This window comes from Gavialis gangeticus, unplaced genomic scaffold, assembly GCF_001723915.1.
Source record: "Gavialis gangeticus isolate Ggan-Ray unplaced genomic scaffold, GavGan_comp1, whole genome shotgun sequence".
Classification (NCBI taxonomy): Eukaryota; Metazoa; Chordata; order Crocodylia; family Gavialidae; genus Gavialis; species Gavialis gangeticus.
In genome coordinates, this window is record NW_017729032.1 from 232,233,847 (window position 1) to 232,245,792 (window position 11,946).

An 11,946-nucleotide genomic window follows, 5' to 3' on the forward strand; every position below is an offset into this window, starting at 1 on the left:
CCTGCCTTGGTGGCAGTCCCTCCTGGGATTCAAGTTTCATTCTGCCAGTCTCAGCCCCTCTGGCTCAGGACTAGCTTTGGGCACCTATGGAAAGGGAATACCACCCACACCCCAACTCATGGCTTCCTCTGTCCCTGTAGCCACAACCAGGTCCTCCCGTCTAAAGTTCAAAATGAAACATAAACACAAGCTAGATGCTTCAAAAAACAAATATTCTCTCTCCCTCAAGGCAAATGTTGCTTGCAGGCCCTACCTCCCTTGAAACCATCTCACTCCAGCTCCTATGGGTGGTTGGTCAGTCGGTTGGTCTGTCCATCTCCAGCAGACCCTCTCTCCTGGGTGCTCCTTTCCCTGCTGCATACAAGGAACATCCCATGCATGGTCAGTGACTGGATTTATATCCCCAAGCCTAGCCTTCTTCCAGCCATGTGACTGAATTTTCTGTACCCAGAGACCTGGTGCAGCTAATTGTCTCATTAGCTGCCTGATTTTTAGTCCTTGGCTCACGCCACCTAAGCTGCTACTCCCTGCTTCCTTCCTGGCCTTTGGTTTCCTAGTCTTTGGGCATATCTACACATGATTTTAAGTGGGCTTAAATTTAATGTGCATTAAACTAATGCAGATTAAGTGGATTTTGGCAGGTGTCTACATGTGGTGGGACTTGAGACTAACTCCAGGTCAGTCCAGATCTGCCACGTGCTCCTTTGGCCCCTGGGGGGAGCTCCACCCCCTGGACACATGGCTTCCAGCACTTGGAAGCCATGCTAAAGCCACAGCCAGCTGCCAGTACTTGGCAGCCATCTTAAAAGCACACTCTCCACACTGCGACCTCTGGGCTGATGCTTCCTGTCTCACAACAGCAGTGTGGCACAGACAGAGGAAGCATGTGCCTGCTGTGCCCATGCTGCAGCTGAACTTCCCAGCCCTGCCTGCCCCAGCTCCTGGCTATGGCACCTAGGGACAGGATCCCCCACTCCTCAGGGCTGCTGTCCTGTTCACCGGCTGCTATTCTGCATGCCTGGCAATGGGCCACCTGGCACCACCTGAGTCCCCCACCCACTCTGCCCACCTGCTGGACTACTGGTACATGGTCTCTGGGGCCCCACCATCATGCATCATCCTATTGCCATACATGGTGGCCACAGCCTCCAGGATGCCCCTGCCAGGACTGCCATTACCCTCCTGTCCCACCAGCCCTGCCACCTCTGGAGCTACCACACCAGCCAGGACTGGTGGTAGCGTATTTTGCTGCTGGAATGGGATGACCACCAATGGGTCGACATGTTTTGGATGACCTGGGGTGCCTTTGATGACCTTCTGCACCAGCTCTGGCCCCACCTGGACCTTCAGTTCATGGAGGTGTCCCTGCCCATCCCCGCTGACACCCACCTGCCCTGCAGCCCACACACCCCCTACTCTCTGCCCACCTCCAGAACCACACTCAGGACATACACATGCTTGCAATGACAATTTTTGTTCCCCTCACATCCCCACCCCATCCTTCCTCCTCTTGCCCCTCAACCAGAGCCCCTCTCTCCTCCCTCCCCCATACATAGAGCCCCTCCACCACTCTCCCTACCCACCACTCTCCCTACCCACCAACAATAAAAAGTCCTCCTCCCAAACTGAAAATTATGTACAAGATGCTGAGTCTCTGTCCAAGTTCTGGAATGGGGAGTGCCTGGGCACAGTGGCAGGCAGCCAGCACCCTGGCAGCAGACTGCTCCCCCATGGGTCTGGGGGCCACAGTGAATGCCAGGGGATCCTGTGGGGGCCCTCCTCCTGCAGGATCAGGGGCCAGGCATGGAGGGGGCTGGATGTAGGCACCACTGGCCAGGCCTGGCTGGCCAGTTGATGCTAGAGCAGTTCCACACAGCACTGTACCAGGCCTTCAGCTAGGCCCAGTATGCCCATTGTGCCCAGTCCCATGCCTCCTCTTGAGCTATTTCCTGGGTGATGTCTTCCTCCTGTCAGGCCAGCTTCTATGCCAATGAGTTTTCTATGACTGCCACCAGCTGCTGGAAAAGGAGGGTCCAGTCCCTGGTGCACTGCTGACACAGCCGACATATCTGGGAGGCTCCAGTGGTGGGTGGTGGTGACCCTGAGATGGCACTCTCTCAGGGTCCTGCGGCTTCTCTCCCATGTCCAGATGTTGGCTCTTCAGAGGCAAGAGGTAGAAGCCTTTTGTGAGTTTGCAACACTGAAGAGATAAGATACTTTGCATCAAGAGCCCTAAATTGCCCAGCCTCAGATTGGGGGGGGTTCCTCATCCTCTCCATCCATGGGTGCTGCCTCCTCTGGGAGGCTCCCAGGGACCAGCCCCATCCCCACACTGCTGCTGTGCTCCAAGTGTGCCCCTGCTACATGTGCCCTGGGTGGTATGTGATGAGCTGTCTGTATAGGCAGAGGGCTGGCCAAGCCACTACACCCTGCTGCTGCCAATCCTGCTGGTGCCCCAGGCACACCTGCACTTCTGGTTGGGGACCCTGAGCTACAATGTCATGAGGGAAAGCCTGGGCTCCCCTTCAACCTCCATTGCCACCTGGAGAGCTACCTGTCACAGTGTTACACGTGGGTGCAGCACCTGGGGAGGTGGGTGTGGCACAGTACTGAAGGCCCAAGTGCCCTTCCTCTGGTGAAATGTTACCAAAGTCATCAGGGCAGTGTATAGGTGAGGCCAGGCTGCTTCTGCTGGTAGCACTGTCAGGGGTGTAGCCTGTCCTCCAAGGTGCCAAAATGAGGTCAGCTGCCTCATGAAGGGTGTGGTCTTACAGGCATGACAGATCAATGACTGAAGTTAGTCACAGCCACCCACTGTGCCTGCAGGGTCTTGGCCTTCAACAGCACTGATGAGCCTTGTGTGGGGTGGGAGTGGCCTTGTGCATGCATCTTGGCTAAGATGGCCCCATAAATGTGGGCATTCCCACACCCATCCCACAGAAACTGCCTCTGGACATTGGCCCTGTCCCAGAGTGCCATAAGGTTGTGCACCTCCTTGGGGGTTCAGTAGAGGGCCCAGGCACTCAGGATAGATGTGGGCATGTGGGCAGAGCCAGGACTGGGTGAGGAAGATTTGTTCAACGTAGTTCCTATGCAAGCTCTTGGGGACCCTGCATGGCTGTCCCTGTGATGTTGGCTCTGGATGGCTGGCAGCAGCACCCAGTACAGGGGCACAGCCAGGGATGGGGAGCCACATGGCAGAGGTGCTTCACCACAATGCCCTGAAAATGAGAGAGAGCTGGGGGTGAGGAGCAGTGGGAAGCAGGTGCTGGCCCTGCTGCTATAGCGAGACGGGTCAGGAGCCCCGGGGGAAACCTCAGGGCTGGGCAAGGGATGCAGCAGGCTGCAGACCTTTGCAATGCTCACTTGTGGCCAAGGAGAAGCTCTAGCTAGGAGACAGGATGGGCAGAGGCTTCTTGGGTCTTGCCCAGTAGAGCAAATGGGGCCTGATAGACTGCTGCTGGCAGCACTGGCTCACTGTGCAGTGTGCCCCAAAGCACAAAATGGCTGGGGGCTTTTATAGCCTGCAGCTAGGGGCTGCCACAGAATAGCCCAGGCATGGAGGAGGAGAGGTGACCAGCCAGGAGCTCTGGGTCTGGGACCCAGCTGGCTCTCTAGTGGCTAGGCAGACGGAGGACTAAAGTCCCTGAGTTAATGTACATTAATTCATCTACACATATGTTAATCCGCATTAATTAATTCTGCTTAACTTTGATACTTGGTTTGGGCAGGTATCAAATTAGGCTCACATATCCTAAAATCACCATTTTTACGCTGTATTAAGGGTGTGCATGTGTAGACATGTGCCCCATATGTGGGTTAAATTGGGCTAATCCGCATTAAGTGACCACATGTAGACAGCCCCTCTTAGGCCTAGTAACAGGGGCAGGGGTTCCTTGTTACATTCTGATAGTATTCCTGCTTGAGATTTTAGCAGTCTCTCTTCATGTGTCTTCATTATTTCATCACCTCTTATCAAATGTACTTGCTGGATATTCTTCAAGAGAATCCCAAGTGCTCCACAGATTAATTTTGGTCTTTCTTTTCTTTCCTCTCGCTTATTTCATCTTCACTGATTTTATTAATATACAGTCAGTGTGCCTTTGCTATTTAGGTAGTTTATATTAGGTCATTTTGGTTTCCCATCTAAGGTAACTTTTATACAACTGTATTTAAAACTACTGAATTTACTACCTCCAGTTTTCTGAATCTCTCCTTATGAATGCTGTTTGCCGTCTCTGTGTGGGTGTCCACATTCTGCCATAATTATTAAAGCCAAATGTTCTGCGAGGCTTGGATAATATTTGTATTATAAGCCTAGGGGCTTATAATCAAAAAGGTCCACTTACATACTAGTTTGTCTGGATATTGCCATCAGGTTTTTATGGTTCGCTTGAAGTGAGTTTTAGCGGAACCGGCAAGATAGTCATGGGAGAAGGAAAAGACAGATAACGTTTGTAGGAAAAAAACATTCAAACAGCAAATTCTTTCTATAGCCCTTTCCAGATATGCCAAAATTGCTAGCATGAACTTTTTCTAAGGCAAATTTAATTTATGTTCAAGTCTAAGGCGTAGTTTTTAAGATCCCCTTTTTCCTGTTCCCATCGATCTTCCTCCCTCACGTTAACAACACTGCACTTTAGAATTGTATTGGTGTATATGGTTTTGTGTGTGCACATTTAGATACACACATACACACACCACCTTTGGAAGGTTGTATATTTGGGTGTATATTATATATTACACATTGATTCTCATTCAAAAAGTTTCTCTAGGACCCTTCCTAAAATTCCAAGATTTGGACTAGCATCAGGCACCAAAATATTTGACAAACCTATTGGACATATATTGCCTTCTTTTCCTCCAATATTAAGCCCAGGACCAGAGACAAAATTTAATTCTGATGGCTTCTGATACAACAAGGCTAAAACAATAGGCGGGTTAAAAAATCAGACTGAAAATGTCTGGCCAACCCTTAAAAGAAAATATGGGGGGAAAACCTAAAAAAGGACCCTCTCTCATACACCGTTATCTTTATGCACAGGGCCAGGCTAAGGACTTTTGGAAATGATGAAGGATGATTCTTGAGACACCCCTCTTCATACATCCCTCATTTTATACACACACATACACATTCATTTTTCCATCTCTTGGAGCTCTGTATAAGTGGGGCTCACAAGAGCATCCTGAAAGGATTTTTATTTTTTGAGGAGAGTATTAAAAATGGTAACAATAAAAGGAATCAGACAATAACACCATGTTCAGGTTAGTGGTCAGCTCAACTTTAATCAAAGAGGTGAAGATTTAAAAGGCCCCATATACTCCCAGTTCTAACCCCCCTAACTCCCTTAATTAATTACACGCCAGTTTAAAGTAGTTGTATGTATTCATGGGATAGACATGCATTTAAATACTTTGTCTATAATTGTGATTAATTAACATGTATTCATAGTACAATAATGAAAAAAAAAATCAGTGAAAATATAACTCTTAAAATGCTGAATACTCACGGCAGCAGGAGTGGACTCCAGCATTAACCCTTTCAAAGCTGATCTCAGCTTAGGAGAAGAAAGAAAAGATAACACCACAGACTAAAGGTTTGATCAGTTGCTGGATTTATAAGCAGCTAGGGGATAAATTATGAAGAAAAAACAAATACAAAGAAAATTTAAAGAGTGAGCTGAGCATTTTCTTCTGGCAATCACAATTTATTGGGAATTTGGGTTTTAAACACATTTTAAAGGTTTTTATCACTAGATTTAGTCCTCTCTCGTAAGGACAGAATAAGCTTCTACCTAAAGTTTGCTTTCCAAAACCAACATAGAAACAAGACTTTTTCTTGTAGCTCACATATGTATTTATCCTACAGTAAAATACTTACAAGAGTATTTTCCTGTACTCAGTACTTACCTCTGTGAAGAGGTATGGGGGAGAGGTGCATAAATGTATGTCAACCAAGTACTAATGGATCTAATTAACACTTAGCCCCTCCATCTACTTTCTTTAACCTTTTTCTTCCTCCCCACCCACTTGTTTTCTCTTAGCTTTCCTTCTTCTTTTTTTTCTTATTCATAACTTCTCTTCTACCTTGTTGTTCACATGGAACATGCATTGCATTTTAGTGGCTTTTGACTGAACAGTAACACAGATGCTTGGGACACATCAGCTTGACCTACACTTACATTTGCCTCTGCCAGCAAGCTGCTAGAGAACATGTACATCTGTGCACTTCTGGAGGCTCTCTGTGGCTCCACTCAGCAGCTGTGCTGCCAGGGCAAGCAATGCACCCTGAAAAGGACTGCAGCAGCCAACAGGAAGCACTGGAGTGTGTACCTGTGTCATCAGCTGGGTAGCAGCAGCAGTGTAACATAAGAACATTAGAATTGCCATTTACTGCATCAGACCATTAGTCCATCTTGCCTAGTACACTGTGTCACACAGTGGCAGAGAAAGATGCTGAAAGGGAGGTTAAACTGGGTATGACCAGGGCTTTTTCCACTGTTCCTTTCTCACTTGTAGCTGCCAGCACTTAGTACTTACATACCTTAAGTAGTTTGCCTTGCTGTAGTCAAGAGTACATTCCTGCTTCTATCCTTCCATATCCTTCCACCCCTCTTTTTAGTCTCCCCTACAGCCTCTCTACCCTGTTACCTATATTTCTAACTCAGAAGTGTTTTTAGATATTGCCCTGTGCACCTCCCACTGTGATCTAAGCAGTGTAAGTTTTTCCACCTCTTCATATTTGGAGAGGAGACACTAATAAAACTTATGATGCGCTACCCACACCTTCTCTAGGTCTATCTGGTCACTGCCTTTTTTACCACACAGGTTCTGGACATAAAGAGAGGACACCATCGGACATTGCCTAGAAGGATACAGAGGTAAATAAATCCACTCTTCCTTTGATAGAGGCAAGTTCTTCACAGGGAGAGTTACCATTAGATTTAGATCAAATTGAAATAATCCAAGCTTTAATTACAAGCACATAAAGGTCACCAGAAGAGTGCTTTGGCTCTTGAAAAAAAGAGCATTTTAACTCCCAACAATCAATTTTCAATTATGGGAATGAGGAGTCTACAAATATGGGGCTAAATCTGTCTCTGGGATAAACACTCCATTGAATTCAAACTTTACTACTCAAATGCAGAGAGGCTTCTGTTAGAGCAGATGCAGAAGAAAGAATGATGAATGAAAGGAGGAGAGAGACAAAAGAGAAGAAAAATGAATTTAATTAAGGTAATTGATTTAAAAATATGGGATAACTTTATAGTGCATGTATTCACCTTTTGTTCCATGACTACAGCAGAGGCAGGATGAGCACTCCTTGTTAATGGTGTTTGCTTGGCTTGTGCCCAGGTTGCTACTCTGTCAGAACATTCCATCAGTACATTTCCTTTCTTCATTACTATGAAAGTTGCAGGAAAAAAAGATTATTTTTATGTTCCTTTCCTTTAATCTCCTATTTTTGGAAATTTGGCAGGATCCAAATCAGAACAGACCTCTTTTCTTTTTTCTCTCAAGTTATAAGTTTAATCAAATAATGAAGTGGAAGACAACAACAGAAACAGTTAGGGTGACATGGTCTCTGGTCTTTTACATTCGTTGTTAGGTACACAGGAGAAATTAAATTCCAATGCATGTTGAAGGGCTTACCTTTGCCAATTTGTCAAAAATAGTTTCAAATAACACATTGCCATCAACATCTAGCATTTTATAGCAGAGTTATGTTCAACTCCTAGGAGTGCTACATGTTTCCTGATACTATTTCTTTTAGACAGGGTCCTAGATGTTCATATTGCAATAAGCAGCCTAACAAGGTGTCTGTTGTTGGTGATGTGAACCAGTTCCTTGTTTCTCTTTACAGCACATTCTTCAGTGCACAGCTTTTGCTGCTTCTGTTTTTATTTTCCATTGTTTAATTTTGGTGACAATGGTGGGGTCCTTCAATCTGAGTTTATCTAAATGAGTCTGAGTTTATTCCAAAGAGTCCAAATGATTTCCAATCTTTATTTGCAATGGGAAGGGATGCTTATTTATCTTCATCTTTCCCGTCATGGTTAGGATTGTGACTGCTTTCTTTCTTTTTCTCTCTCTCTCTCTTCTGGAAGGTCAATCAATCAATCAATGGCTTCATCTTTAGCTGATTCTGATGCTATTACAAAAATCTGCCAGCAGGTGGTGCTCAGGGACCAACTACCCATTAGGCTTTGTAATACAGCTGCAGTGTAACACTTGTGCGTTGTTACTGAACTCCACCATCCAGTGGCAAAACACATTTACTTCTGAAATCACATCCCCTACACCATAAAATATGTCATTTAAAGCAGCACTGGTAATGTACATATGTAGATAATGTAACCAACATTAACACTATTATGATCCATTGGGGAAAACCATCCGAATTTTAATTTGTGCATGTGAATGTTTTTAAAAAAAAGCATTAGATGGTTCTTATGAGTTGTTAGTAGAATGTTAGATGTGTGCAGTAAATATAAGTCTTCTGAGCCAATCAAAATCCATGTAAAGTTGTATGGTCAGAATGAGTTATTCTGATGACTGATGGCAGGCAGCTTATGAAAAATGAAATTGCAATCTTGGACCAGATCCTAATACAAAAAGCATGTCTCTTAGGAGGTCCATTTGTTGGATCAAATGGAAACCCATTCTTAGAACTCGTCTTAATCACAACCCTTGCCTGAGGTCTCAGAAAAGAAGATGAAGGAGAAAGAGCCTGGGAATTAAAATACTTTTTCATCCCTAGACTCTGTTTAGCCACCTGTATAGAAACTAAAGGGAAGAACTGAGACTGAGATATTGAAGAGTGTGGAGGAAGGACCATAATACTATTCTGTGTACATAGCCTACAATGCTACATGCAATTGAGTTGAAACGTTTTGGTAAGAGTTCTTTTAATTAATAAATCTGGTGTAGTTTTATAAGCAGGGAATCCTTCCATATTGTTACCCATCAGGCACCGCACAAAAAACTCTAAAGCTGCGCCGAATGAAGAAACTTGTCCTTTCATATAAACAAAAGCCTGCACTACTGTAGTATAGCTCCACTGAATTGAACGAACTAACTGAAGTCCACAATGCCACAACAATAAGTTGACTATTTATACCAAAAGCTGCATTAAAGGGTTTATCAGCCCAGTCAATCTGACAAATTTTCTGATAATTTATATCCATACAAAATATAAATGTTAGATATCCAATGATTTTGTTATCAAAAAAGCAAGATGGCCACTGTTTTTGTGGTATTCACAATACACATCATGTACACACACATACTTTACACATACCAACAATATAATACATTTCTTGTGCTCTCTCTGCTGATTCACAGCCAAAACTAATTTAATTTAAACATGTTTTTTTAAACACCATTGTATCTGAAAGAAGGACAAAGATTAACATGAGTAGAAAACCAGCAGCCAATACTTTATGATCCTTTTGGGGGGAAAAATGTTTGTCAAATGCCCAAAGACATTGAGGACAATTTTTCAACCTGACTAGTAATATCAAGTCCCACACATACACACACATTTTATTTATATGGGGAAGTACTTGCTGCTGACCCCTGGAGAGCTTGCTCATAACATGATGCTAGTTACTCTTTTTTCCTAGCTGTTTCTCCAGGTATTCAGATTCTTCACTGCAAATAAGATCCTGCAAAACAACCAGAACGAAAAGCTGCCAGTTAATCTGCCTACACCAGGAACTATATTCTATAAAAATAGGACCAAAATCAGGACTTCGGGTTGACATCTACCAATGGAAAAAAGCAGGCAGGAGTTGATGGAGGGAAAGTAATGATAAGACAGCAGAGTAGTAAAGAACCACTCACCAAACAGGGACACAAAGCCCGAGGCAGAAGAGGACCTTATGCCTGACCATCATGTTTATACAGGGAATGAATGGAGGGAAGAGGAAAAACATCAGGCATAGGGGGGAAGAATTAAATTAATGGGCAAATGAAGAAAGTGTGTATAAGGTTGTATTTTTTAAAAAAGGACATATACTCTACATATTAAAAAACAGTTAAAACATATAGTAGTGCTTCCCCAGGATGTTCCATGTGAGCACTGCCTTGGTCAATAGAGGGGTATACACAACAGTGCTCAGTGCTATCAAAAGGTTATGTATTTATTATGAGATGATCCACCTTGTGGGGAAGCCTGAGAACCAAAGACTTGAACTAGCCATTGTCCTTTATAATGTTAGCCTAATTTTTGTTTACCTCTATATTCTTGAAGTCCTTATTCATTCCCTACCCCTCCCTTCCAAAACTGTAAAATAGATATCACACTTTGAAATAGACATCATTCTTTTACATCTTGGTTCTCTGCCCAGGATATCAGTGAAGGTTTGAGAAAGATGAAACTGTCTAACGGGACTTTTCTTGAGCACAAAGTTTCTTCTCTGAAGGATTTGCTTAAGTTACATTAGATACCAGTAATTTTGGTGTATGACTTACTGGCTTTACCTTTCCCTTTAGAAGTGAAATTTAACAGTTCTCTTATGGTTGTAAATAGAGAGAAAGGTAAATGATTATAAACAGATTCATAATCACAGAGAAACTGAAACACAGAAAATGAAAAAGAAAAAAGGGCCTAGGCTTGATCAAAGAGTACACTGAGGCATCAAAGAACAAACTGATTTGTGTTACTGACCTAGCCAAGAATTAGGTGAGCAATGACATAATGTTCTCATTCATTTTCAGAACCTCTTAAATTTGTATCTGGGAATCGCATCTCTTCTGTGGAAAATGTTCATCTGCTGATACTCGGATATTCTTAGAAGAATGCTAAACCCAGAGTGCTAATAGGACTGACATCACAAACTTTTGCCCATTACTGAAACAACTGGTTTGAAATATATGCCAATAACTCTTTGGTGGACAGTCAAGGTATGTAAGTACGGACTTCTCCCTTTATAAAGTTATGTTTTACAGAAATTCTACTATCTCTTGTAAGTTACTAAAATACAGAGTTTATTCCTATGACAACCACTTACTAACATACTGGCTTTTTGCATAATTTTATTTTCTATTTAGTTTACTCAAATTAATTTCTTACTTCACTTTGGACAGGTATTGACAGCCTGTGAATTACATGCACAAAAAATGCCCAACTCTCTATTACTTTAAATACTGTACAATTATGAGTATATAGATAAATGTAACATTTGGATCACTCTAAGTGATTCTAATGCCTTCCAAAAAGCAAGGTAACAGATGTATGCAGTAAATGAAACACTCCAGAAAGGGATGATTTGTCTAAAAAATGACCTCAGGAAAAAAAAACAGAAATAATTCTGAAGCACTCCACTATGAAGCACTTCACATTACCATTTGCAACCTTCATCAGAGCACAATAGGTAGTTGGTCAGCCTGCCAGTAGGTCACAGTGTTCATTTCCACCCCCCTCTTTGTGCTCTGAGAAGCCACCTTTTCAAATAACGCCAAACTCCATTTCTTCAGGGACACAGGACCTGTCTGGCATGTGACCTCATCTATTTACAATTAGGGTGAAAGCATTCCGTATCTTCACTTTGCTGGATAGCCAACCCAAGGAATCAATATCACTTTTTCTTGCCTATAATGGAATAGTATTGAGGTCTCTTCAGTGTGTGAACAGTGGCCTGTGCTCAGAATGTCAGCACCACCATCTTCTGCTGCATCTCCCTCTCCAGACTAGAGGTATACAGAGGTAACAAATCATTTTGCCATTTGGAGTGACATGAAAATCCAGTACTCACTTAGGACAAGCCACCGCTATCAGTCCATCTACCAGAAACTTTCTCTCTGCTCAGGGGCAAGACTGCAGCTGACACTAGTGTACGTCAAGGCTTGAGTACTGAAGCTGCAACACAACTCATTTCAATGCTTAGAAAAGGACATGTGCTTACGAGGAGCCATCACAGATTCTGGCGGGGGGGGGGGGGG

General features: G+C 43.7%; 2 long non-coding RNA genes across 4 annotated transcripts in view; one reads left to right on the plus strand and one right to left on the minus strand.

The window, feature by feature from the left end:
- Positions 1–1,585: 1,585 nt before the first annotated feature.
- LOC109303356 overlaps positions 1,586–11,946 on the minus strand; it is a 102,176-nt gene continuing 91,815 nt past the window's right edge. The window contains exons 3-6 of one of the 3 annotated variants that reach the window (XR_002099069.1): positions 7,284–7,405; positions 5,511–5,626; positions 4,350–4,392; positions 1,586–2,158 (exon numbers count right to left, since the gene is read on the minus strand). This is a non-coding gene — a long non-coding RNA (uncharacterized LOC109303356). Of the gene's footprint in view, positions 2,159–4,349; positions 4,393–5,510; positions 5,627–7,283; positions 7,406–9,301; positions 9,977–11,946 lie in introns of those variants that run through there. The other 2 variants (XR_002099068.1, XR_002099067.1) reach the window with 2 other exon arrangements.
- LOC109303357 overlaps positions 7,338–11,946 on the plus strand; it is a 15,706-nt gene continuing 11,097 nt past the window's right edge. Inside the window, exon 1 of the long non-coding RNA XR_002099070.1 lies at positions 7,338–7,413. This is a non-coding gene — a long non-coding RNA (uncharacterized LOC109303357). The remainder of the gene's footprint in view (positions 7,414–11,946) is intronic.